This window comes from Zeugodacus cucurbitae, chromosome 5 (genome assembly GCF_028554725.1).
Source record: "Zeugodacus cucurbitae isolate PBARC_wt_2022May chromosome 5, idZeuCucr1.2, whole genome shotgun sequence".
Classification (NCBI taxonomy): Eukaryota; Metazoa; Arthropoda; class Insecta; order Diptera; family Tephritidae; genus Zeugodacus; species Zeugodacus cucurbitae.
In genome coordinates this window covers 54,642,372-54,668,261 of record NC_071670.1, presented here as the reverse complement: position 1 = coordinate 54,668,261, position 25,890 = coordinate 54,642,372, and the positions used below count along the sequence as shown (strand labels likewise).

The 25,890-nt window shown below is 32.6% G+C and overlaps 1 protein-coding gene and 1 long non-coding RNA gene across 5 annotated transcripts in view; one reads left to right on the top strand and one right to left on the bottom strand.

Moving 5' to 3' along the window:
• The window catches only part of Lrp2_4 (low-density lipoprotein receptor-related protein 2), a 352,676-nt gene that overhangs the window by 286,425 nt on the left and 40,361 nt on the right, over window positions 1-25,890 (bottom strand). The gene's annotated exons all lie outside the window — the stretch shown is intronic.
• On the top strand, window positions 8,745-12,972 carry LOC128921980 (uncharacterized). The gene is made up of 3 exons (XR_008471266.1): window positions 8,745-8,877; window positions 10,939-11,214; window positions 11,329-12,972. It is a non-coding gene; the product is annotated as an uncharacterized LOC128921980 (long non-coding RNA).

Below are 25,890 nucleotides of genomic sequence, written 5' to 3'. Positions count from 1 at the left end.
TCTTTACATTCCCCGCTGGGACCGGCGCTCACATTTGTTCCACATCAATTTCCATAAACTTTAACGCATTAAACTTCAACCCACAAGCGGCAACCCCACTCCTCACTCCACCTTACCATATTATTTGCAAATTTTTGTTGTTGTTTTGCTGCATTCGTTTGGAATTTTCGACATGTTTTTTTGCTTATTTACTTTTACTATTGCTTACATATCTGTTTACATAAGCTTTCTAAGCTTGCTAGCCTACTTTCAGAGGCTCATATTCACAGGCGCATTGCGCAGTGTAGAATTCTTATTGTGGTCACATACGCTCGAATCTATTCATTTTCATTTGCTAACGACTAATATGGCGCATATAAATTCCTACACACGTACGACCCACCCAGGCACTCACACATACATACAAATGAATAGTATTTGTTTACTTATCGGTCGCACAAGCACATCTGCCTTGCTGCCTTTTTCTATTTGAGGTGATTTTCAGATTTCAATGTAATTTGTTGAAAATTCACAAACAAATTGCTTTGACTAACTGACATATTGATAAGCCTTTAAAGCGTTGGGATTACAAATTTTTTTTTGCACACAACTGTATACATGCCTTGAATATCCTTTCTAATGTGTAAATAACTTTTTGATAGTCAAAAGATTTTTTTCTAAAATGTTTTTTTTTTGTGATTTCGGGTCACACACATCCCCTTTATTATGTGTGTTTGTAAATAAAAAGCGCTTGTTTGCATAAATCAATGCTCAAAAGCGTAAGAGGTAGCGCAAAAAAAGAAAAATAAATAAATTACAAGAAAGCTTACAAGCATTTCAAAGCAAACACTTTTTTCTAAAAAGAAAAAACAACAACATTTCTACATAGCTGACATGCCTTTATTTGATGTCATGGGTTACTAGTTGACTCCGGCTTGAGCTTTTAGCCATTACCCTCATCGCTCTTAGTTAGGTTAAATGCTTGGCAATCACTCAAACGAAAAAGGGAAAGTCAAATTTTTCGGTTGAAATACAAACAAAGTGGTAAATGAAATGTCGGAAGGTATTTGCGAAAAAAAATCAATTTTCAAACGTGTATACTAAATTGATTATTTATAAACTAGTTGAGAATTTGTATTGATTTCATATGAACGATATTTATTTTTAGAAGATTGCAGTATTAATAAAAACTTGTAACAGATAAAATGTAGACATTTTTGAAACATTCAATGTGTAACCTTTGTAGTTAAACATCAAAAGGTTCAAAAACTGTTTGATATCGGCAACCAAGAATGTCTTGTTTAATTTTTTATTATAGTTTATTCTAAACCAATTTAATTTAAATGAGCTAATTGAATGGTCTGAATCTGTTTTCAGGAATGTATCTAATCTTTGCTAAATAATAATAGCTTCCATGAAATATATTCTACAATATTTGAACCAGCCAACACCAATCTATGTGAGTAATTTTGAGCCTTTACGGAAAATTCAATAAATGGATTTTTTTCTACAAATTACAAGGGTTAAAGATCAAGGAAGTGTTTTTATACTCTTGCAATATAGTTGGTAACAATAAAGTTCGCCACAAACTGGCGAAAACCGAAAACACACAAAGTGCCATAAGTAAACCGTAAATAAAGCTATGAATAAAATTTGAAGCAAAGGATCGCACAACTAAGGGGCATATAACTACTAAAGATAGAACAACGAAACTCTCTAGAGTCGTTTTTTTAGGTACTACCTTATACAGCCCAAAAATGGAGGAAATCACGCCTACTTCACTTACCAAGGCTATATTGGAAAGCACTAAAAAATGGTTTAATTCAGTGAGAAGAAACACCAGATACCTCAAAATTTCATTATAAAGATGGTACAGAAGCGCAGCATTCAAATTGTTATATAAAATTTCAAATGGGTTACGCCAACTTATGGGTCAAAAACCATATCTCAGAAACTACTAGACCAATTTCTATAAAATTCGGTTCGTAATATTTTCCTTGCATCTCAATGATATGTTGTGAAAATAGGACAAAACAAATACTTCCCAAATACCAGAACTATGAAGTCAATCTGAATCGTTTACTTTACAATATATTAGTTAAGCGCTACTGAAGCCATCGGAACAAAACTTTGCACAAATACTGCATTTATAGTCCTTCTAAATCGGACTAATAGCTTTCAAGGCCCCATATATTGAACATGAGGACCTCAGAGCTTCGAATACATTTTTTACCGAAAATATAGGTAAGTCTCTCAGATATGTTGAAGAAATTCAAAGGGAAAATTTTTCTCGAAATCGAAGTCATAACTTCTCCTAGCTCCCATATACCCAATATTACGGTTTCCAATTTTCTCGACATACGAGTGCCCCAACATACGAGTTTTTCGAGATACGAGCGAAATTCGAGATACGAGTCCGGTTCGGTTCGGTAGTAACACGCAGTAGAGATAAAGGAAATCTTAGGAATGTGGGAGAGTTTCACAGTTCGTGAAAAAAAACACCCAGAAAAAGTTACAACAGGTCGTGCATCTAACCTTTTTAATGACACTTGCCTAACTCATTTCTAGAACATTCTGAGAGGGAGAAAGAAACAAACCTTCTTGGACATGTTTTTTTTCTAAACGGCCTACAGGTGAAAGCGAGAAAAATGTAGCGAAAAAGTCAAAGACCAGTGAGGATTTCTAATTTATTTCTTTACATTCTCTTTTTTGTTTTTGTGTAATAAATATTTGATATTTATAAATACGTTTTTATTATTCAACAATAACTGGGGTGACATTTTGGAGGCTGGAACGGATTAGTGGTAGTTCAATTGTTTTGAATGGGGAAATTTGCTTCGAGATACGAGTAATTCAAGATACGAGCAAGGTTGCGGAACGAATTAAACTCGTATGTCGAGGTACCACTGTATATGACTTATATGTGGGTCAAATTGTGTGTTATATTAATAATATTAAATAAATATATTGCAAAAAGTTGTATATTCTGAAAGCTATGCCAGTAATATTGGTCTGTAATAAAAGCAAAGTTCATTCAAATCCAAAGCAATACAATTAACATTACATTACTTCATATCTGACACGACATTTAAAACATGCGTGATCTCCCAAACTCTTCTTTCAGAACACATATATCAGCTACCAACGATATAGTATATAGATTATTCCCTTGAAAGTACGACTAAAGTTAATTTGTTTAAAAAAATATAGCTCTTCTGAAAAGTTTCCTTGAAACTTTATAAAACACATTATATTTTATAACAGATCTGAATTGGATTCATATTAAGGAGGCTAGCATATCAGCAACGAGCCACATTTTACTCTCAAAGAGAAGGAAAGAGTACCATTAATTACAATAAAAGACGATATTTTCCATAAATTTTAAGGTGAACGATAAATCAAGATTTAGAACGATTGAGCACGATAAATATCATCTTTCCTGATTCATATAATTAATTGTCAGATTCTGACGGATGGTTATATTAGTAGAGAGGGAGATTATATGAATTCAAATTGAAATAAACTTTTCTAATAAATTATAACTTTATAGAAAACGTAAAAAGAATCGTCTAAAAATCAATTTTGAAAATAGCTAAAGAAATGATAAATTCCCGATGAAATTACTTTGAACCCGAATGAAAACAGATATCAATAAATTGTTTCTAAATCTTGTATAAATATTTATGACACAGCAATTTTCAAAACGACCAACTCTCTTATGTATAAATACATACATCATGGACAGATTTTCCTTAAAGCTTCACTTTAAATGCAAATTAAAGCAAATAAAGTAAAATTGCAATACGAGTATAACTTTACACAACAAAAGTGAAGTGAAGAAATTGTAATGAAACTGTAAATACAATAGACCGGCTTATCTCGCACTGATATATACGCTACAAAAGCAAAAATAACGCCTAAATATTCTTGTATTTCTTCGAGTCAGCCAGCTCGGAGAATATTCTATTGAATTTCGCTTTTATTAAATTCACCAAACGATATTAATGTTTACGCCTTGCGACAGTTACAAACTCAAGCTGTCCGAAAGCGCAATGAATTCAAGACATGAAGACGATGGCGAAGGCGAAGGCGTATGATATTGCTGCTGCTCTGCATTTTATTTACACCGCAAATACGTTTATGTAAGCACCTACCAGTATAATAGCATATTTATTGATTTAAGGAAATGACTATTAAAAATTTAATGCGGGAAATAAGTACACAAGAGACATAATAAATATTTATGGCATTGAAGATACAGTGTCTATTTGCAGCATACATCTATGTATATACCATATATTTACACACACACACAAATACACACAGAAGCTCGCCTTTTATCGTCTTATGCTCCAGTTTTGTGTGCCTTTTATGTTGTGGTCAATGCTTTTGTCTTTATGACAATTTTATTCCTTCCTTTGGTTATAATTTACACTTCACTTTCCACCATTATCGGCAATCGCCAGCTCGCTTGTTCGGGGGTGTGTGTTGGTGTTGGTGAGAATTTATACTTTATTGCAACATAAATTGTGCAGAGAATGCATTGGTAATTTTGCATAAATGCACAGTTAAGAAACACATGAATAATTTTACAACATTCGGTGATAATTTAAGGTGTCTAGTGTGCACCTGAGCGATAAGAAATATGCGGAAATATTTGCAGAATTTTAGAGAGGTCAAAATAATGTTGCGGAAAATTGCCAACGACATCCATTTACAGTATTTAAATTTTTTATCGGATTTTTCTAAATAAATCTTTACAAAATTATATATATTATAATCATATGGCAACCCTAATATTGATTGCTGTGACTAAAAACTTCTATTATATTTTATAACATCTTTTTATTAAATCATGCATAATTAAGCATTTTATTTTATTCAAAACTGTATTTAAATGGCAACCCTACTATTCATTTTTATTAATAAATCTATTTTTCGAATAAATGTACTCTAAATATATTTTCTTGAAACATGCACAAACCAATTTTTCATTTTAATTTTTAAAATTATGTTTAAATGGCAACCCTCCAATGAATTATTATTAATTTTTTTGTGTAAATCTACGCTGAATACATTTTGAATAATACTTTTAAATCAATATCAATAGTTTTACATGTGGAAAATTTAAATTAAGTGGCAACTCTATTACATATTTTATGTTTTAATTTTAAAATAAAAGTAATTCATATGAATTTTTAGTTCAACTCACACATTTCGGTACATACACACTTATATTGTTTGAAATAGGTGGCAACACTGTTTTGAAAAATTTTATTTTTCTGATTCTCTAGCGCATAAATATCGTTATATTTCACAAAAATACATTTTTCTTTGCTGTTAAAATATTTTATAATTTTTAAATCCAACAAATGGCAACCCCATACTCAACTGTTTTTTAATTAAATATTAAAAATGCGCTTTAATTGTCATAAATAACAATTGAATAGTAAAATGAGAGTCTTCTATTAAGAAAAAATTAAAAAAGAAACATCGAAAATCTCATTTCCGCTTGCAAGTAATCTCCAACTAAAAATAATAAAAAATATATATTTCAACATTCTATTTCTCAATGCACTTTATATACCAAATTGCTCGTGACAAGTCTGCAAGGCCAACAACAACATAATTCAATGATATTTCTCTAAGCAATAATTTTAATAAATTAACTACAAGCAGTCTGCCTGCAATAACTATTACTGTAACTGTTCATGAGTGGCAATTGACAGCAGCTTCACACACGCAAGTGTTGCCAGCGGCCAATAATCACAAATAAATATAAATAAACTTCAAAAATTAAAGTGGAAAAGCGCTCGAAGCGCATTTCATTATTATATTATTTTAGAGCAAGCGAACAAAGCATAATTAAATGTCTTCCGCCCGGAAGCATGCCACAAATGGACGGACACAATGCAGTTATAATGGAAAATTATTTAAAGAATATATTTTTGAGTATGAGAAATTGAAATTGATAGCTTCCTGCTTTGCCTAGTACTGATTATTATTAGTATATTACATGTGAGTATGATTTCTAAGCGATTTTTGGGGAGTGTTGCATGATCGGCAACGTGCTGCTGGCGAGAGAAAGTCGCAAAGGAAATGACAGTAATGATTGTAATCTGTGTTAGAGAAGCAGCAGTAGAATGTATTAACATACAGCAAAGAAAGAAGCTCAAAAGAATCACAACAACAACAACAGTAATAAACACACGCGCCCTAAAAACACTCCCTGAAAGGCATTAGAGGAACCAAAGAACACAAAAGCAACAACAACTGTGCAGAGAAATGCCAAATCGCAATAAAAGCATCAGCTAAGCAACAGCTGCGCCGGGTGGCTGATGCGCATGCAGCGCAGTAAAATTAAATTAAATCACAAAAGTGAAAAGCAGCAGCGGTGATGCGATGCGCGTGTGGCAGCAACACAAATATTTGACGACGACACTTAAAAACACTCACATATATATTATATATAAGTGTGTCTCTATGTGACAGTAATTGACTTCACAGTGTGTGGCATTTGCGCATGCGCAACACGCCCTAAAAGCGTTTGGCGAAATCGAAAACGAATTTGTACGCGCGTATGTGTGTCTTTATGTACAAAATGACAGGGCGCGGAGTGGCGCAGCGTTGATGTGCAGCCTTTTTGCATGAAGTGCTGTACAAGTATTTGCAAAATAAAAATAAAATAAAATAGCAAAACACATACCAAGAGTGATATGCTGCAATTATCTGAAACGTCACTAAAAACAACTACAACAACAGCAAGACTGAGTGGCAACAGCAGCAGCCAGCAATCAGCAATGAAGCGTAGCTACAACAGCCGCACCTATATTCACCCGAGATGCTAAGTATATGTGTGTCAGTGTGTAATGCCATGAAAGCTCAGCGTGGAACGCACAGTGTGACAAATTGGTGAAAAGAGTAGTGAAAATTAAATTACTGAACACTAATGGAAATCTGTATATATCTTTTTGAATAAAAGTAGTAACAAAATCTAAAGGTAACCCAAAAATTCGCAAAATTTATGCAGTGTTGCAAATGCTAACCACAGTTAGGAACGAAATATATTATAACAAACATATAATGAATGTATATAAAGATGCCTCGCAAATTTCACCTCACTTTAAAAGTTAAAATAATGTTAATAACGGTAAAAATAATTTATGATAATAAATTAAAAATTGTATCTGTATAAATATAAATTATGAAAGCTAAAAAACAAATTCTTGCTATGAATAATAGTAAGTTAAATGTACTTTTAGAATATTTAATTTATTTCTCCCAAGAATCTGCTAGCCGAGACACAAAGACTGCTATCAACTCCCAACATCCATTATCTATACCTGAAGTCGATGCCAAATAACTTGAAGTAACGATGATAATCAAGTCTAGACAGAAAATTGTTATAGTACTTAGAGTACATAACAGTTCGAATCCGGAAAACTTACAATCCATAGAGACCTTTGAGATAATTTTAACATGCGTCCAACTAAATTTCATATAAGATAATTAATAACAACTGAACTGGTCAAAGTGACCGACAAAAGAATATAAAAGTTGAGTGAAATGCAGAATCAATCTTTCCCCTACAAAAAAAAAAGAAAAACAACAAGCTAAAAAACTGTCGAGATGTCTCAAAGGCTCAAAAAGGGGTTTCAAACCAGTTTTTTTGAATATATTCTCCAAAAGAAAGTGAATTCTTCCATGTAGAAATCTAAAATTTATAGATGGTTTCAAGTTGTTTCCGTTTTATGTAGGAATTCTTTGAAATATCACTCGCATCATAGTAGTCATTCAAGCGATAGTACGAAACAGTCTATAGAAAATGGTGTTAAATTAATTTGAGTCTCTAACCATACATAGATTGAAAATAATATATCAGCTTAAATCAAATTCAATATCACCGAACTTTATCGCTTTAGCTATCCCAAAAACCATTCCCTGAGATTTGGTCTCTAAACAATGGCAACATAGTATCGTCAGGTTGCAGATCACAACCTCGGGATGATAAAATATTAGAACATTATCACTGGAAATACTCTACTTTAATGAAGTGGATAACATAGGTATGTATGTATATCCTCCAACGTACCCCAATGTTCCAATCTAACTAAAAATTCTTCATGCGGTAAAATAAATAAAGACTCTTTTCCCTTGAAAAAGGAAAGTCAAAGTTCCCAAAATTCTCGAAATATGCTTTTCAATGATTACTAAGTTTAGGTTAGTGACTACAATAAATCTTCTCATGACTTAAGTTCGAGTGTTCTTGAAAGACCGTTACTTTTAGAATAACAACACATGAGTGCCAGACAAAATATAGATATTTTTTTAGTTAATGCTTTCATCGTTGTAGATTGAAGAGATTAGGTTAGGTTTGTAGGTAGATCTCTTCAAATACAGAAGATCTCACTTAGACAGTTTTGAGCGCTATACCTTGTGATACCAATAAACTCCTGATGGATCAAAGACCCTTAAGATTCAGCGAAATGCTTGGAATCTGTTACGAATTTCTTTAGTCGGCTAATGTCGATTCGGAAATAGATTGAAGATAAAACTTACAAATTACTCAAAACAATCTGCGTCCCTCCAACCTCTTAAATAATCTTGTAAAGCTCGTGTTCATAAAATTGGAGCTTTTTGTGTTTCGTTGCATAATATATCCATATTTGAATTAATTAAATTCTGATTGAAAGTATTTTTCAAGTAATTTCTTGGAATTACATAAATGTTTACAAATTTATAACATAAAAATTCCCAGCCAAAAATAACACTGACATTTTACATGTGTATAAATTGTATTTATTTGTTTTGATGTGTTATTTTCGTTTTTCGATTGAAACAAATTGTGCGCAAATTAAATGAAAAGAAATGTAGAAGAATAAAGCTTCAGTGAAAAAGGTAATCACAACATGAATCTACATATATACAAACACACATACATACAGACGAACGTGTGGTCTCTGCTGATTTTACTTTGTCTTGTAACAATTACTCCGATGAGCAGCAGAAATGCCTGACACGACCGAACTGCCGCACCTACAACATACAAACGCATTTCACATTTCAACATTTGCTGCGAGTATTCCCATTCGAATGGGTGTGTGAAATTGTTCAACGAAACAACAACGACAGCAACAGCAGAAACAATGGCAACAACAACAACAACTGGCAACTACAACGTGAGCAATTGCGAGATCGATGACGGCGATGAAGATGGCGATTACGAGGATTTGTGCGATTTATGGCAACATTGAACTTGTTAGCTGTCCATTACGCATTTCTGGCACGCACACGCCTGGCCCGTCCGCCCCGACAGACGGCACTCAATGGCAATACGGGCCGAGTTGTGGGCGTTTTGTACAAACTCGATTTTGGAGTTAATTTATTTTCTACTTAATCAGATTGTTAGGAAAATTCTTGCAGCGTAAAATAAATTAGTCATGCCTGACAATATGTTCCGAAATATTTTTGCCAAATTTATTAGGGTAAATTAGGGGCTAGTGAAACGCTTGATCGATTACGAAAATGCGTACAAAAATTCAAATTCAATTGAAGTGTATTAGTTTTTTAGAATGTACGTGTTTTAAATTGTATACCGTTTTAGATGGAAAGTGATAGATGGGATAAGAGGAGCTGAGAAGCTGATAGTGAGAGAAAGTTTCAAGCTTTGGATTTTTTACTATTTGGGTACTATTTTGAGTTAGTTCTAGGCTTTGAAGCATATTATTGGAAACTAGGAATGGAAGAGACATCAAGGCAAAGTCGTTGATGAGAAGAATATTGTGATTTTAGAGGAAAAGACAACTGAAGACGCCACTTTGGTCTTCAGAAGTGACTATTTATATTACAACCTAGTTTACGTAATCGGCAAAGACCCGATATTATATTAAAACATGAATTGCCAACTCGCTAGCATACTTCAAATTATCTCGAAATTCACATGATATCTGCTTCAAGATAACCAAAGTCCATTTGAAAAAAATATCCAGACTTAATTTCAGGGTCTAAAACAATATATGTATAGTGTTGAGTAAATTATATTATTTTTCAAAGACCAAGTTACTCCCATAATTTCTGGAGTAATGGAATGATGGATGAAGTCAATGTATAGTTTAGACTCCAAGTTTACGGCTTATGGCCAATAGTTAAATACATTTATATTTTATGTATTTAAAATAGTTTCTTAAAGAATGGCAATATTTATCAAATTCCTTTTATTTGAGATCAATATTTAAAGATTTAATACAATTTATCAATTTCTTCGAATTAATTTTTTAAATACTTGGCAACCACTTTAGAAAATACATAAACCCGAAATATTTCTTAAGCCTATATATTTTTCGGAGTATATTTTAATATTTCACTTATTTGGTCTCTATATTAAAAAAAAAAAACATAATAATAACAGGTGGCAACCCTTCAGACATACATTTTAACAATATTGTTCATATATAAATATTTTAAAACCAGCTTAGCGTGTAATATATCCTTACAATAAGAAATGTGTACTTAAAACTTTTAAACAGGTGGCAACCCTACTCAAAAACATATTCAAAAATATGTATTCTAAAATATCTTTAGTTTGATAATCCTATAATAACAGTTGTTCTATCATATCAATTATTTTAAATTAAAATTTGCCAACAGGTGGCAACCCCTCAAAAAATATTTTTCAATGCAGTAGTTCTGAAATAAATTTTTAGATTTCCTTGGCAATTTTCTACTTAAAATTTTCATACAAGTGGCAAACTCATTATATTTTTTAAAAAATACGTTAACTATAACAACAAAAACTTAAATTGAATTTTTATAAAATTATTTAGTTATTTTTTTTTTATTAAATTATTTAATAATAAAGTTTTTTGTTTTTATACAATTAATTATTAATTTTTTTACTCACTAAACTGACCGGCAGTGTATGACCAAGCCCAGCTTAAATTCTAAAAATATAATTTTCAGCACATTTCATATTCAGTGCTGACGTCAAGTTCAATCCAGTTTAAAAAAAAAAATAATAAGAAGAATAAGAAAGTGAAAGAAGTACATTTTAAACTCAATACTCCGAAAAAAAGCTGAAAATGAATTACGCTCGATGACTCATAGCCAAAAATACGCTACAAAGTCGCTCGAATAATATTGAATTAGCAATTAGCACTGAATACCTCGAATATTCTCGTGAATACAAGAAAAGTGTCAGCGAAATGTTGCATAAAAAGTAGTTGGCCATACATATACGTAAGTACACTCCACACACCATTTAGTCACTAGCTCAGTCACCAGAAATAATACAAAATTATTATTATTTTTTAATGTTATATATCAGCTTACAAAATTAAAATTGTAATACAGGAAATTTCCAGATTTGCATAACACAACAACAGCGAAAAGAAAAAAAATATTATATAAAAATTGGAATTTTATTAAAAATTTATGCAGTGCACGTAGAAACGGCAAGAAAGCGGAAAATGGCGCGCAAAACTAAATTTAAGCACACAAATACAAAAACCCTCGCAAAAGGCTGGCAAGGCAACAACATCCTTATTGGCAGCAAAAGTTTACAAAAAACACAAAGGTAATCATCATTACAAGCATTTTAACTGATTTTGCTTTTGTTGTTTTTTGCTTTTGTTGTTGTGCACACAAGAAGTTATTGGCCGCGTTGTGGCAAAAAACGTCAAAGGCATGTCGCGCCGTCGCACAGTCGCTACGCAAAACAAATGAAGCGAAGCCAATTGAAATAATTTAATTTATTGAATAGCACACATTTGACGCTGGCAAAGAGGTAAGGTGCATGGGTATATGGATATTTATAAATATATGCGCTTCAAGTAATATATATAACAACAACGGGCTAACAGCCGCCATATTGCAGCGACATGCCACAAGCAAGCTCAGAGGCTTTTAAATATGTATATGTGTGAGTGAGTGTGTGCTTTTAAATTGTTTGTCGCCGTCATTTGCGCCAGCAACAACACAAAAGTGTCGTGCAGGTGACAGCTGAACAGCCGCATAACGCTTGTAAGCTGCTTCCTTGCATGTATGTGGGTGTGTGTATGTGTGTGTGGCAACACTAAATATATTTTCACGACATGGTCGATTTGCATGTGTTTGTGTGCATGTCTGTGTGTGTCGCGTTCTTTTACGTTTGTGGCATTTGTACGTGCAACTACTCAACAATTTCCAGTCACGTTCGCGTACTTATTGTTCCAGCAATTTGTCTTCGTTCGCCACACACACACACACACACATATACCCTCTACATCAACCAAACAACCAGCCAGGCTGCCGACAATCAACCGCAAACCCCACTAAGTCCGTCGTCGCGTTTAAACAAAACAATGCAAAAAGTAAGAGAAAAGCAAGAAGGAAAAGAAGCAGAAAACAATCAGCCGTCAGTGGGAGGAGGTGAAAGAAAGGTGTTCGGATTCTGACAAGCAGGCAGGCAGTAAAAACAAAAGCATTTAAGTAAGTCTTTCGAATGTGGCAGACGAATGGCGAATTGAAAGAGGCGCGCTCACGAAGCGACAATATATGAATCAGCGATAGACAATGCACGCGAGCGTGGAGGTCGTAGGTCATGGCGCTGTGCTGCCAGCTAGCTTATATGGTATGAGAAGATTTTGTGTGACGCCGTTGCAATTTCGCTATGCGATTTGCCTCCCACCACCAACCAACAACAACGCTTGTCAATGTCACGGCATGTTTTTCAGGTATATACCCATACACGATAACCGTGTAATTCCGTTAGCGAAAGGCGGTCAAAACATAATGACCATAATAATATTAAACAAATGCAATGCAAACGTTTATGAAAGGAAAGAATGAAGCGCAAATTGCTCGCTAACAAAGTTGTAAAATGAAAATGTTGAAAGAATGTGGGTAAAAGTAAAAATAAAAGAAATTAATAGGAATATTTTTGAAAGAAATTTCAAGTGTTTTACAGAATTATTTTTTAATGTCAAATTTTGGACACTATAATCTTGCTTTCTAAATTATGCTTATTATTTAACTGTACGTGCAATTTTTATTAAACAAAATTTGCAATTTTGTGAAATTCAATTCAAATTCAATTTTTAAATTTTAAATTTTTAGAAGAACACAATTTTTTCGAACTTCGATTTTTTTCGAACTTTAAACTTTTTTTCGAACATCGATTTTTTTTAATTCAATAATTTTTCAAAAACTTTACTAATTGGAAGCTTGTTCTTAATAGTTTTGGAAGTTCCTTACTGGTGGTACAACAGTTAATCTTCCACACTCAAGTACGGATGTACATACATACGAGTATCAGCTTGGAGTATAACTCAAAACTGTCTTTGCAATATAAAATTTTTTTGACTTCGTGTTCTTTTTCGTGATTGTTTTTAAAGCTGTGCTTTTTCCAAAAATATTACCGATTAAAAGCCAGTTCTTGATAGCTTTGGAAGAGCTATTAAATTTGCCTTGCTGATGAAACTCTTTGAAGTGACCCAAAGCCAAGTAGCGCACGGCTGTATCAGCATGGAGTATATCTCAAAACTATATCTAAAATTTCGAATTTTTTCGATTTTCGAATTTTTTTCGAACATGAATTTTTTTGAAATTTGAAATTTTTTCAAAATTTTTAATAATTAAAAATCGGTTCTTGATAGTTTTGTAGGTGAAATACTATTTAAGTTTCCTTACTGATGGTACACCAGTTAACCTTTGACACCCAATTACTGCCCTACAATAACGGCTCATCTAATTTGATTAAAAAATTTAATTACAGAAATTAACTTAATGAAATTTTCAGCAAAAGCAAAAAAATATATTTTTTTTCCTGCATCACAACACCCACTTGAGTCCTTCATATTTTGCTTAGTCCACAACTTATCGATTGCTTATATCTTTCAACGACATAAACTCCGCTTTGCTGTTGCTTTTGTTTTCCGCGCTAAAATTTTTTCCACTCCCTGCGCTTTTAGCACACCGTTCCTTGGTTTTATGTACATTTTTTGTTCATTTTTTACTTTTTTATTCTTGTGCGCTCGAAAATAGCACAAGAGTTCAAAGTTAATTCCATTTCGCCCACGAACAATTTCCGCTTCCGGTTTCTAAGTTGCCGCACACCAATGCCAGGCAAAAGCGGAAAAAGTAAATTTCGGGGCCAGCAAACTTTTGACTTGTGAAGTGCGAAAGTTAGACGAAGGCTAAGTACAAATGGCGGAAGCAATACAAAAACAAGAACAAAAAAAATTTAGAAGGAAAAAAGATTGCACTCCGCCTTTTTATGAACTTCATTTTTGGTAAGTTCTCGAACTAGCTCGCCGCCTTCATTGTCGTTGTGACAGTGGAACAGACACTGACCTGTTTTTTGTGATAGAGTTTTGAGTTTGAGGCAGCCATTTTGCAGAACAACTTTTTTGATCGAAGTTTGCGTGCAATTTTAGAGATTTGTATGTCGATAAGGGCAGTGAGATTTCGATTTTACTTTTTTCAAGATTTGAGTGGTCTATCTGTGTGTTTGCTGCTACTTTTTGCCTGCCGTTCAATTCACTATAAATAATTTATTTGATAAAGCAACAACTAAATTTGTCTGCTCGAACAAATTTTTGCGCTACAACGACTATATCACGGTATATATATAATTCTATGTATGAATATATATAAAAGTGGATATTTGCATTTTTATATCGGCAACTGAACTGTGTTGAACTTATGTAGTATGCCACAGTGGCAAAACAGCAGCAACCAGGCACAACACACCAGAAACCGGTCAACAAGAAAATGATTGTTGTTGTTGTTGCTGCCACCAACAACTAACTAACTATTGGCTGTTGACTATTTTTTTCCACAATTGACGCTTCGTGCAGAGTCTAAAGTTGGTCATTACCTGTGGCTGTGGCTGCTGTTGCGCCAACGTCTTCTCAGCAGCCGTCGTTGCCGCAATAATATATGCAAAGCAACAACAACAACGCTTACATATTAAAGCCACTACAGCTTGAGTGCCACAGCAGCTACTCGCTGCTCGCTTGAAACGGAAGCCGAAACCGGAGTATGCGTGATTGAAAAAGAAATGAAAAAAGAAGAAACAGCGACGATGAAAGTGGCGAAGTGAATTACAGCGGGTAGGGGGAGAGAGAGGCCGCAAGCCAACATTAAGTCAGCCACAATCAAATATGCATATAAACTAGCGGCAATAGCAACAAACTGTAATTGGTGTTGGTGGCGGCCGCAACCGGTGATAGTAACAACAACAACAACAACAAAAACAATAACAACAACAGTAGCGTCGCAACAATGTAGTAACAGCGCAGAGATTAGTAAGCTAGCTGGCTGGCTAGCTTGGCATTAGCGCTTCAACAGCAACAACAATAACAAAAGCAAGCAAGCAAACAACAATAATAACCGGCAAACTCGCTAGCCAAACACGTACAATTGCCGACACACAAACACACACACACATATGCGCAGCGCATGTGTACAGACAGCTCACCGGTCCAAGCCAAACGCCGAGCGGACGCGTCGTCGTCAATGTGAATGACCTCAAACCAACCCGATGATGATGATGACGACGACGACGGCAACCGACGACACCGTAATTTCCACATACACATTTTACATCTATTTCATGCAATAGCCAAACAACAACAACAACAAGCATACGCAGCGACTGCTTTGCATTTTCTTCGTTTTTTTTTGTGTTTTGTGCTTCCTTTTTCATTTCTTTCTTTTCCTTTCGCTGGCTTTTGGCTGCTAACTCGCCACAAGTCGCTAAGAACTAGCGCTGCCGGTTGTTGTGTTGTTGTTGTTATATTTCTATTGCTCGCTACTACCATGTTTGCACTGGCGGCTGGCTATATGTGGACTCAAGCGTGTAAATTGTTGCTGCCAATGGCGTAGAAGACGACGTTGAAGAAAGTTAAAAGCATATACATACCTACAAGTGTGTGTGTGTGTATTTGTGCCTCTTCATTTATTACCTCTTTGCTAGCGGTGTTGTATTGGTTTGGTTTTAGTTTTAGTTTTTGGATTTTCTAGACAGCAATAAATTTATTTTCATTAGCATTTGGCTATTAATTATTTTTCTTTTAAGATCTTTAACGAGTTCTTTTAATCGCAGAGAAAGCAAAGCATGGTTTTAGATATGCGAGTGAGTGATTTATAAATTTGGCAATAGTTTTATGTAAAAAATTATTAGAAGATTAAATGTTATAATTTTTTTTTGTCTAGAGTTCCCATATAATAATTTGAAAGTGAAAAATTATTAAAAATATAAAATAAATTATACTAATTTAGGCAATTGCAAGCAGAGCGAGATAAAAAAATTACAATATCAAAAACAGTAATACTGGGTAAATTTAAGAACAGGGTTGCCACCCATCAAAAAATTAAAAGTTTTATATGTGGAAAAAATAGTCAAAATAATAAGGCCTGCCGAACAGTATTCAGGTAGTACTGGTTTTTGAAATATTTTGAACAGAGTTGCCACCTATCAAAAAATAAATCTGAGAAAAATATTAAAAAAAGTGTGTGCTCATGGTAAAACTTTTAAAAATAGTTTTTAATAAAATTAATTAAAAAAAGATAAAATTCTTTGATGAAGCCTTTATACTTTTTCAGTATAAATATTCAAGAAAATTTCCGAATAAGATTACTATATAATATTTATAATAATTAATTAAATAATAAGAGCAATATTAATATTTTAAAAAATATTATTTATTATATTAATTGAGGAAAATAGTTACTCACTTGATTATATTTCATTTTGAACTCAATGAAAATAAATTTAAAATTTCGTCGAAAGATGCTGGAAGAATAAAAAATAATAAATGTTAATATCAATTTATACACATTATTGCATTCTAATTAGTATTTAATAACGAAAACAATTTAATAGCTTTTTTACACGGGAGCTAATTGATCAACTAACCGACCACTGTTCGATTAAAACGCTTATTAAGATCGATTTACCATACAAAATCTAAAATAAATCTTGAAAATGAAATGCAACTCTGCGACAAAGACGTACGATATACGTCCTTTGTCTGCGATTGACTGAATTTTTTGATAAAAAAGCTACGGTAGATGCCGCTGCTAAAAATATCAATCAGCTGATGAAACTTACCAACTTCTTATGAAAAGTAAAAAAAAAATATATAACAGCTGATCGGTTGTCGAGTAGCCGGCAGTGTAAAAGGCAAAAAAGGGTTTCTCAATAAAAATTTCGATTGATTAATTTAACGGACTTTAAAAAAGGACACATACATATGTCCAATGCATAAAAGCGATTTTACTCACACTTTCTTATATGTTTATCAATAAACCCATCAGAATATTAAATTTTGATTACTGGTAAAAGAATTGCATTGAAAAGAAATGGTTAAGAATCAGTTATTTGTCTTGTCTACATGTATATTTGGAGACTGCAATATAAAAATATCTATAAATCTGTGCATATGTATTCACATGTTTGCGGCTGTATGCTGGCTAAAAAAACACTTCCACTTTGAGCGAACAAAAACTCTCAAATTGCCTATACTCACATATTTACAATATTATTTATACACACATGCTACCTGTGTACTTATTTACACTGATTTATTACGCTTTCGCGTGCGTGTCACTTAGCTTCCTTCTTCATAATTCAAGAAGTTTTATTTGCAAAATTATCGGCAAAGTGGGTGCAAAGTGTGCTACGTGACAGCACTTCGAAGCAAACTTGGAAGTATGTTAATTGTTTGGAATTGTTTCATATTTGGCATTGTAAATATTAATATTTATTGTTGCTTTATTCATTTTAATTTGAATTTTTAGGCAAAAACGAAATTTAAAAAATTTAATGTTGCTCGTTTTGTTTTGATATCTCTGACATGTTGATTAATATTATTTTTTAATCTCGCGGGATCAATCTAAGACAGAATCCCGAAATTTCGGGATTACTATTTCGAGATCCCGAAGTGTACTGTTTTGACATTGGTCCATAATAATTGCTTTTATTGACTTCATTTATGATATTTATCACAAAAAACTATTGCACATCCAATCTAATCAAGAAAATTTGTTTGAAAACAATAAAAAACTACAGAATATTAATAAAAAAGTGAGTCCCGAAATTTCAGGATTATGACTTCGGGATCCCGAACAACAATTTTTAGTTTTGATGCATAAAAATTGTATTCATGGGCTCATTTCACATATCTAAAGCATATAATTATTGAAATTGATCTAATAAAACATGCTAAAGTTCTAAAATATTCAAAGAGAGTAAGTCCCGAGGGTTCGGTATTGATAATTTGGGATCCTGAAACATACAATTTTATCATATTGAGATGACTACCATTCAATTCAAATCCAAAGAAGTTGTGGAATAAAACATTTAACATTCCACTTTTCAATAAAAATTATTTTAAACCCAGTAGAATTAATTTCTTAAATTTTTTTCAGACAAAAAAAAAAACGTTTCCATTATTATAAGCATTTATGATTACAACAAATACACAATAATAACCTCAAAATATTTCATAGTTCGAATAACGAGCATATTATTTACTATTTCCCAATCACATGCCACTACAGAAGCCAACCAGTTGCTATAAATATGGATACCTTAGACGATTTGACAATCATTTGCAACATATTACGAAAAATACGCTCGAGAAAATTGCAAAAGTAGAGGAAGAGAGCATGTAGGTCACGCTGACAAAGGATATGTACCCCCTCCCCCCACTACCTAGCGAGTGCATATATATATGAGTAAAGTATTTGAAATGTATTTATTTATTTTTTCAGCTTGTTTGCTGGTATTATTAGTAAATAGTTTACTTTGTTGTTGCACAATTGAAGTTGCAACGACTTGTCACTACTATATAGACACATACATATACATGCGCACACACCCTCATTTTTGCACTATTATAAGAGTCGTTGTGCTCATTTGTTGCACTAATTTTATTTGCTGCGCTAATGTAAGGGAACGAAAAATGACAATAAGTTTACATTAGGGTGGTACGAAAAAGTGTGGGAAAGTTTTTGAGAATATTACTTCAACTTTAAACCTTGTACGGATACAACCGTAGGGGCCAAAGTGAAGAAGTACACCACGAAGATAATAATAAGCTATTTTTTCATATCATGTCAAACCAAGAATAAATTAGACACAGAACAAAACAGAATCGATATTGACCCTTGATTAACAATCCCAACAATCACTAATCGGAACCAAACTTCGTACATGCCACCTTTGACCCCAACAATACCGACTTTAATACCTAAACTGTTAAAAAAAAATTCAGATCAAATTTTTTAAGAACCACCCTAATAATAAGTATTTGTGAATTTTCTATGGAATTTTCTTTTTTCCGTATTATGTGCATGCTTTTTACTACCATTTTTTTCCATCCTGTTGCACTATTTTGCTATTATGGCGTGATTTTCTATCGGAATGTGCTGTGAAATTTCATTTCGCCTCTTTTTTCCAGTTACAACAAGCACTTTTTGTGCGCATTTATTGTCGCTCCAGATTTGTTGGGTTCAAAACAGTTATGTGAGCTGTGTTTTTTTGTCCCCCGCACATGTAGCCATGTAACTAAAGGTATTGTGTGCCAATGATTCCCCAGGCCTCAGTGGGTAGGCCGAAATAGAGCAAAAACGCGAGAAGCTGGAGTTAGGCAGCGGCTCACAAGCGTTGCGCGGCAGTAAAGGTATGAATATTTGTTGCTGGCAACTAAGCAGCCATTGGTGGACTATTGGTTGGCGTACACCAAACTGCAGCCAACTACATTGGCATCGCCATTCGGTAACTGCTTAGTGAATTCAAAGGCTCAACTCCTCACCGCTTTTGCCTTTGTGTTGCTTAACTTGACTACGCTTTCGGGTCTCAGCGGCTCAGCAGCTTATCGGTATGGCATTGCATAGATCGTTAACTAAGTAGTAAAATAGTGTTTATGTTAGGGAGCTCATATGAGTGCGCTTATGCCATAATAATTTGCACCAAAGCCGACCCAGTAGGATGAAGGAAGTAAGAAAATATAAGTATGTAATATGTTTTTAGATCAGTTGGATTAAATTTTTATCTTTAATTCTTGAAATTTGACTTATTTAAAGACTCCCGTAATATTCTCCAATAAATATTTGTTTAATTCTAGAAGCTTCCATAAGAATAGAATTATATGAAAACATTTCACAGATCAATTTAATCTGGAAGGCTACTATTATGACATTAGAGGGTTGACATGGCTCGAAAGAGCGGTAAGTAAGTAATTTTTGGTCAATATATATAAAAACTTTTGGTTAGGGGCTTTAGGGTTCCGCCGATTTCATACTTATGGAACACCTGGAAACCCTTAGTTTATTCTGTATGTGCGTTTCTTAGACCTTAACTCTTCCCATTAATGAGTTGGGGTTTGATGTTATAAAAGTATAAGGACAAAGGGGGTCCCATAAGTATCAAGCAATCTTCGAACATTGAAACTTGGATTTCAAGCTCAAAACCTTGAGATTCGAAAGAGTTTTCTTTGCTTGGGTAATTTATGACAATTATCTCTCAGTATTTTCTAATTGTACCAGATCATGCGTTAAACTGTTTGTTAGAAACTGTCGAAAGATGTAATGGATGTTATAAGCAGTACTTCCAGAAAAAAGCAATTTCGATAGTGTCAGACCTTAGCAAAACCGGTCTTAGTTGTGTTTAAAGAAGATTTATCTTTATATCAGGTTCAAGTTCGATTATGTAACCTACCATTAAAATATGTCGAGAACTATGGGGCCTATAACATCATATTCTAAATTACTGAACTTGATATGGACTATATCTTCGATGCGTTGCCTCTCTCTTGTTTACACTTATATATGTATATCGATAGAGACTACGAGTTCTTGCTTAGAATAACGGTGATCCGACAATCCTTTAAAAGGGACATTTTTGAATGGTCCTAGATTTTTGTTACTAAATATCTGGAATCTAAGGACTTAACATACACTTTCTTTTTTCCGTATCTGTTTTCCTCGAATTTCTTATTCATGCAGGGTATCCCATAATATGAAAACTATTTCAGTAATAAATATGTATTTATGCACATATTTACACACAACAATTTTTGTTGCCATTTGCTAATACTTTTAACTTTCCTATTGTAAATCGTTAAAGTTCGTTGTAAATCTGTTTTTTTTTTTTATTTTGTGTTTGTCATTTTTACTTGACAGCCATTTGTTGTGCATACTTTTTGCTGATGTTCATTGTTTGTTTCTCTATTTGTTACTTTTATTTAGTTTTGCATTTTTTTCGCCATCGTTACTAATATTTCGCTTTTGCCAACCCTACGGCTGTAACGGTAGTTTTTCTTTTACATTTGTTGTTAGTTTTCAAAGTATTTTTCTTCTCCACCGCCTATGCTGTAATCTCTTTTATTGTAATGCGCCTTTGCCTCCTTTAGCCTCAAGTACTTATTTGTCATTTTCATTTTTATTATTGTTGCTATTTTATTTATTTATTTTTCGAAATTTACTCAGCTCAACAGCGCTCTAGTTTAGTTACTTTGATGTAGTCACACTGAACTTTACTTCATCTTTGCGCTTGGTTCAGCGCAGTAGCCCAGTTAAGTTTAGTTTAACTTGGTCTTTAAGTTCTTTGCTCTTCAATTTTGTTGTTATTCTACTGTGTTTTTGTTTTTTCGTTTCTATTATTGTTCGTAATTTTCCTATTACCCGGCGCTGTCGTTGCCTTTGTAGCACAGTACATGAAGAACTACAACAAAATTGCAGCAACAACATACCGTATTTTGTTGTTATTGCAACAATTCTCGTATTTTGCGCAATGAACAGACAAAAGTTTCCTAAACAAGCGGAAGTACTTAAGCAACTAACTAGTTTTTCATTTTCATTTTCATATTCTTTTTCTTATTCACTTATGTTCATTTTACTTTTCATTTTGTTTCTTTGTTTTTTTTTGTTGTTTTTTTTCAGTGTATTTTCATTATGTTTCACAAATACCTCGGTGTACTCACTACAGCACTGCGCTTTTGTTCACTCATTGTACTCACTAACGAGCTATTGAACATTTGAATGTAATAATGTTGCTCTCATGTGCGTAATTTAAACGTATTTTTTATCAAGCTTGCAATTTTATTTCAGTATATTTTTTATGAAATTACTATATGATGACCATATAGATGCTTAATTTTTATGACATTCGTGTCAAAGTGCCGTAAGTTGTCTCATTTTATAGATTTTCTTTAGACTGCCCTCAAGCTTGTGCCCCTCTCGCTTGCTTCCGCTCTCATTTTGTATTAACAACTGTTAAACTATTGTTATTCTCGTATTACCTATATTAATGATACCCTGCTTTGTTCATAGAAACCCCTCATTTATTATATTTCTTTATTAAAGCTATGTGTACAATAGATTTACTGAGCGTTTCATTGTTCGAAACCGCATGTGGTCATTAACGAAATACAAGAAGTTCTTTAAGAAAACAAGAAATTAGTTTATACATTCTTAAATTTTCCAAAAGAATATGAAAAACGGTAAACCATTATACATAAAGTAGTAATCCAAGTATTTGTAATTTTTTTGACAATTGTCTATATCAGTCTCACAAGATGTAGCTTTAATCTCACTCAGCATCATTCCTACAGATTTATATATATATATGCAGTATTTTATAAAAGTAGAAGAATATTGTAAATTTGTCAAAGCCGTGTCATAATTTTTTCATAATTTCCACCAATATTATTATTTTATAAACTGTAGTATTCTATACAATTTACGGCTGGCCGGATAGCCCATGAAAACTAAGAGACTATACTACATAGAGACCAAGAGAATTTTTATGCATTGCAGGTCTTTTATTGTTATTTTTACTATGTCAAATTTAATGATCGTCGACGTCAAATCAATGACTATACTTTCTGAACTAAATGACCAATAATGTTTGGACTTATCGAAGACAAATTACGCTACAAATGAAATTAATAATCTGTTGCCATTTTCAACATCATTACAATGTTGTCAATTTTGCGTCAGTAAATCTGACAAAATGAGAACTCGGCTTAGCCTGTATGTCTGTCATATCCATCTAAATTTTTTTAACTTCTTTCTATCTTTTCTAAAACTATTTTAATATTGACTATATAGAATAAGTAGGACACATCTAAGATGATAAGATGAGCTCAACGTAAAATAAATTGAATGCTAAGTATAAATAGGTATATATTTATACTCTCGCAACAAAGTTGCTACGAGATTATTATAGTTTTGTTCACATAACCGTTAGTTGTAAGTCCTAAAACGTAACTAGTTAGATATAGGGTTACATATAAGTTTTTTTTACATATCTCGCAAACTACTAAAGCTATATCAAGGAAAATTTCTGTATTCGTTTCTTTTAGGTACTACCTTATACAGTCAAAAAATGGAGGAAGTCGGATTTTAACCACGCCCACCTCCCATACAAGGGTTATGTTGAAAATTACTAAAAGTGGGTTAACTCACTAATGAAAAACGTCAGAAACACTAAATTTCACATAAACAATGACAGATGGAAGCTGCATACAGATTTTTTTACAAAATGTAAAATGGGCGTCGTCCACTTATGGGTCAAAAACCATATCTCCGAAACTACTCGACCAATTTCAATGAAATTCGGTTCATATTATCTTCCTAGCTTCTCAATGATATGTTTGGAAAATCAAGTTAGTACTAGTGAAGATATCGGAACAGAACTTTGAAAAATACTGTATTTAAAGAGTGGCATCGCCCTTCTAAAAATAATCGAAATCGGTCCATAAGTTTCCAAGACCCTATATATCGAGTATGAGGACCTCAGTGCTTCTAACAAATTTTTTACCGAAATATCAGATATTTTTGAGAGAATATGTTTCTTCTAATAACATGTCTCCGTGCCAACAATGAGTGAAATCGGGTCATAACTTCATCTATCTCCCATATACTTAATATTAAGGTTTATAAACTCTCAGATTAGAACGAGTCTTCATTTATAACATATTAATTATCACTATACTATATTCATTATTATCAAATATTCACTTCTTATTTCTTCACCACAAACTAAAAAGTCAACACTCCAGTATTACCGCTCAGATGACAAAATAATTCAATAAAAAATTCTTATTAACTGGTCAAGTGTGAAAATAATAAACAAAAGATTTGGATTTATGCAAAATTATAAAGTTCTAGTTAAATCAGCATAAAAATGTTTAAAGAATGAGTATTAAAAGCAAAAAATATGGGTGAGAATACTGCGAGTTAGCAGATTAAACGATTAAATGGAAATATGCGACGCAAAGAAAAATAGCCTAAAAGAGAGTGCGTAAAGACAGCTTAAGAGTAAATAAGATTATTTAAATTTTTTTTAAGCATGTAAGTTATAAACAAATCTGTGACTTATATATTTATTCTACTTCTAACATATTCACATACCTAATTTGCCTAAGTAAACATTACTGACAGACGGAATACAACCTGTTTTGCTGCGTGCGGAATTCCGTATTGTAGCTATTAATTAAGTTGTTTATTACTTAAGCCTCAAAGCTTCATATTAATTGTTGCAGAGATTGTCAGAGTTTATACATAAATTTATGAATTAAGTAATTTTAAATGGCAATCAATTGTAATTATTTTTATTTATCATTACTAAATTACGGTATTTTACTTTGCTGTCAAATCACTTAATTAAACTGTGATTATTTCGCAAGCAATTTGGGGAAAACCATGTAAACGTTTGATCTTACCGACTGTCAAGTGGAATGCAAATTAATTTTACGATTATTTTTGTGACAATATGAAAATACGAAATTGAATAAGTAAAATGTAGGAAATAGTTTTAATTGTAATGTAGACTAGTGATTTGGATGAAATTTGAATTTAAATTCTAGAAATTTCTGTTTATCATATAACGGTAAGATACTTTAAGTCGTTCGAAAATTTGAGTTTTTGATATATTTTAAGAATAATAATTAGACAGTATAAAGACTTAAAGTTAGACTTACTCAAAGTCAGTATTTTTTATGGTTTTATCCGAAATTAACATTTCTAAAATATTCTGTATTTGAAGATGGATTCTGAAAACACCGCCCAGAAGCATTTTCATACCAAACAAATATTGTCTCTTGTATTTTACATATGGAATACATTTTTGACGAGCTTCGAAAATGTGTTCTAGAACACTTTCGAAATTCAAAAAACTTTTCGAATCGCAAATTTTCAAAAAACCACAATATTGGCCATTTCAATATTTTTTCTTAGCTTCATTTGAAACAAAAGTTCTACAACACTGCAGAAACACCCACTATTATTCACATCAATTTCAATATATCACTGAATTGAAATATTAGTTAAATCTTAGCTGTATATATCAACCGTGTATGTATGAATTTAGCTTTTAAAATGTGAGATGATGTCATTTTCAATATTGCTAACATACAAAAATCACCACAAAACTAATAAACAAACCGCGAGACAGCGTAAATATCGAAATTCGCAGAATTAAGAGGAATGGGCCGCAAAAAAAAAAAATATAAAAAATAACTGTTGAAACAAATAAGAAACGAAACAAGTTTATATGCATATAAACATCACACAGGTAAACAAATTGCGAATTATTGTATAAATAAATAAATTAGAAAAACAAATTAAATAAATAAGTAAATAATAATTTATGTCAAAAAACTTGCAATGAATTAATGTGTGTGAAGAGGAAACAACAACAATTTCGAAATAAAAAATTTAAATATTAAAAAAAACATAATAACAACTGGTAATTAGAAAAGCAAGCATGTAAATAAACAGAAATATGGTAAATGTTAGATTGGTTCGAGATACCCAGCGAGAAAGGCTGTGCGTTGAAAAAAGTGAGGTTAGAAACTGCCGAAAATATTTTTTTTTGGTTAATAAAATTGTAATGTATATATATATTATATATATTTAATG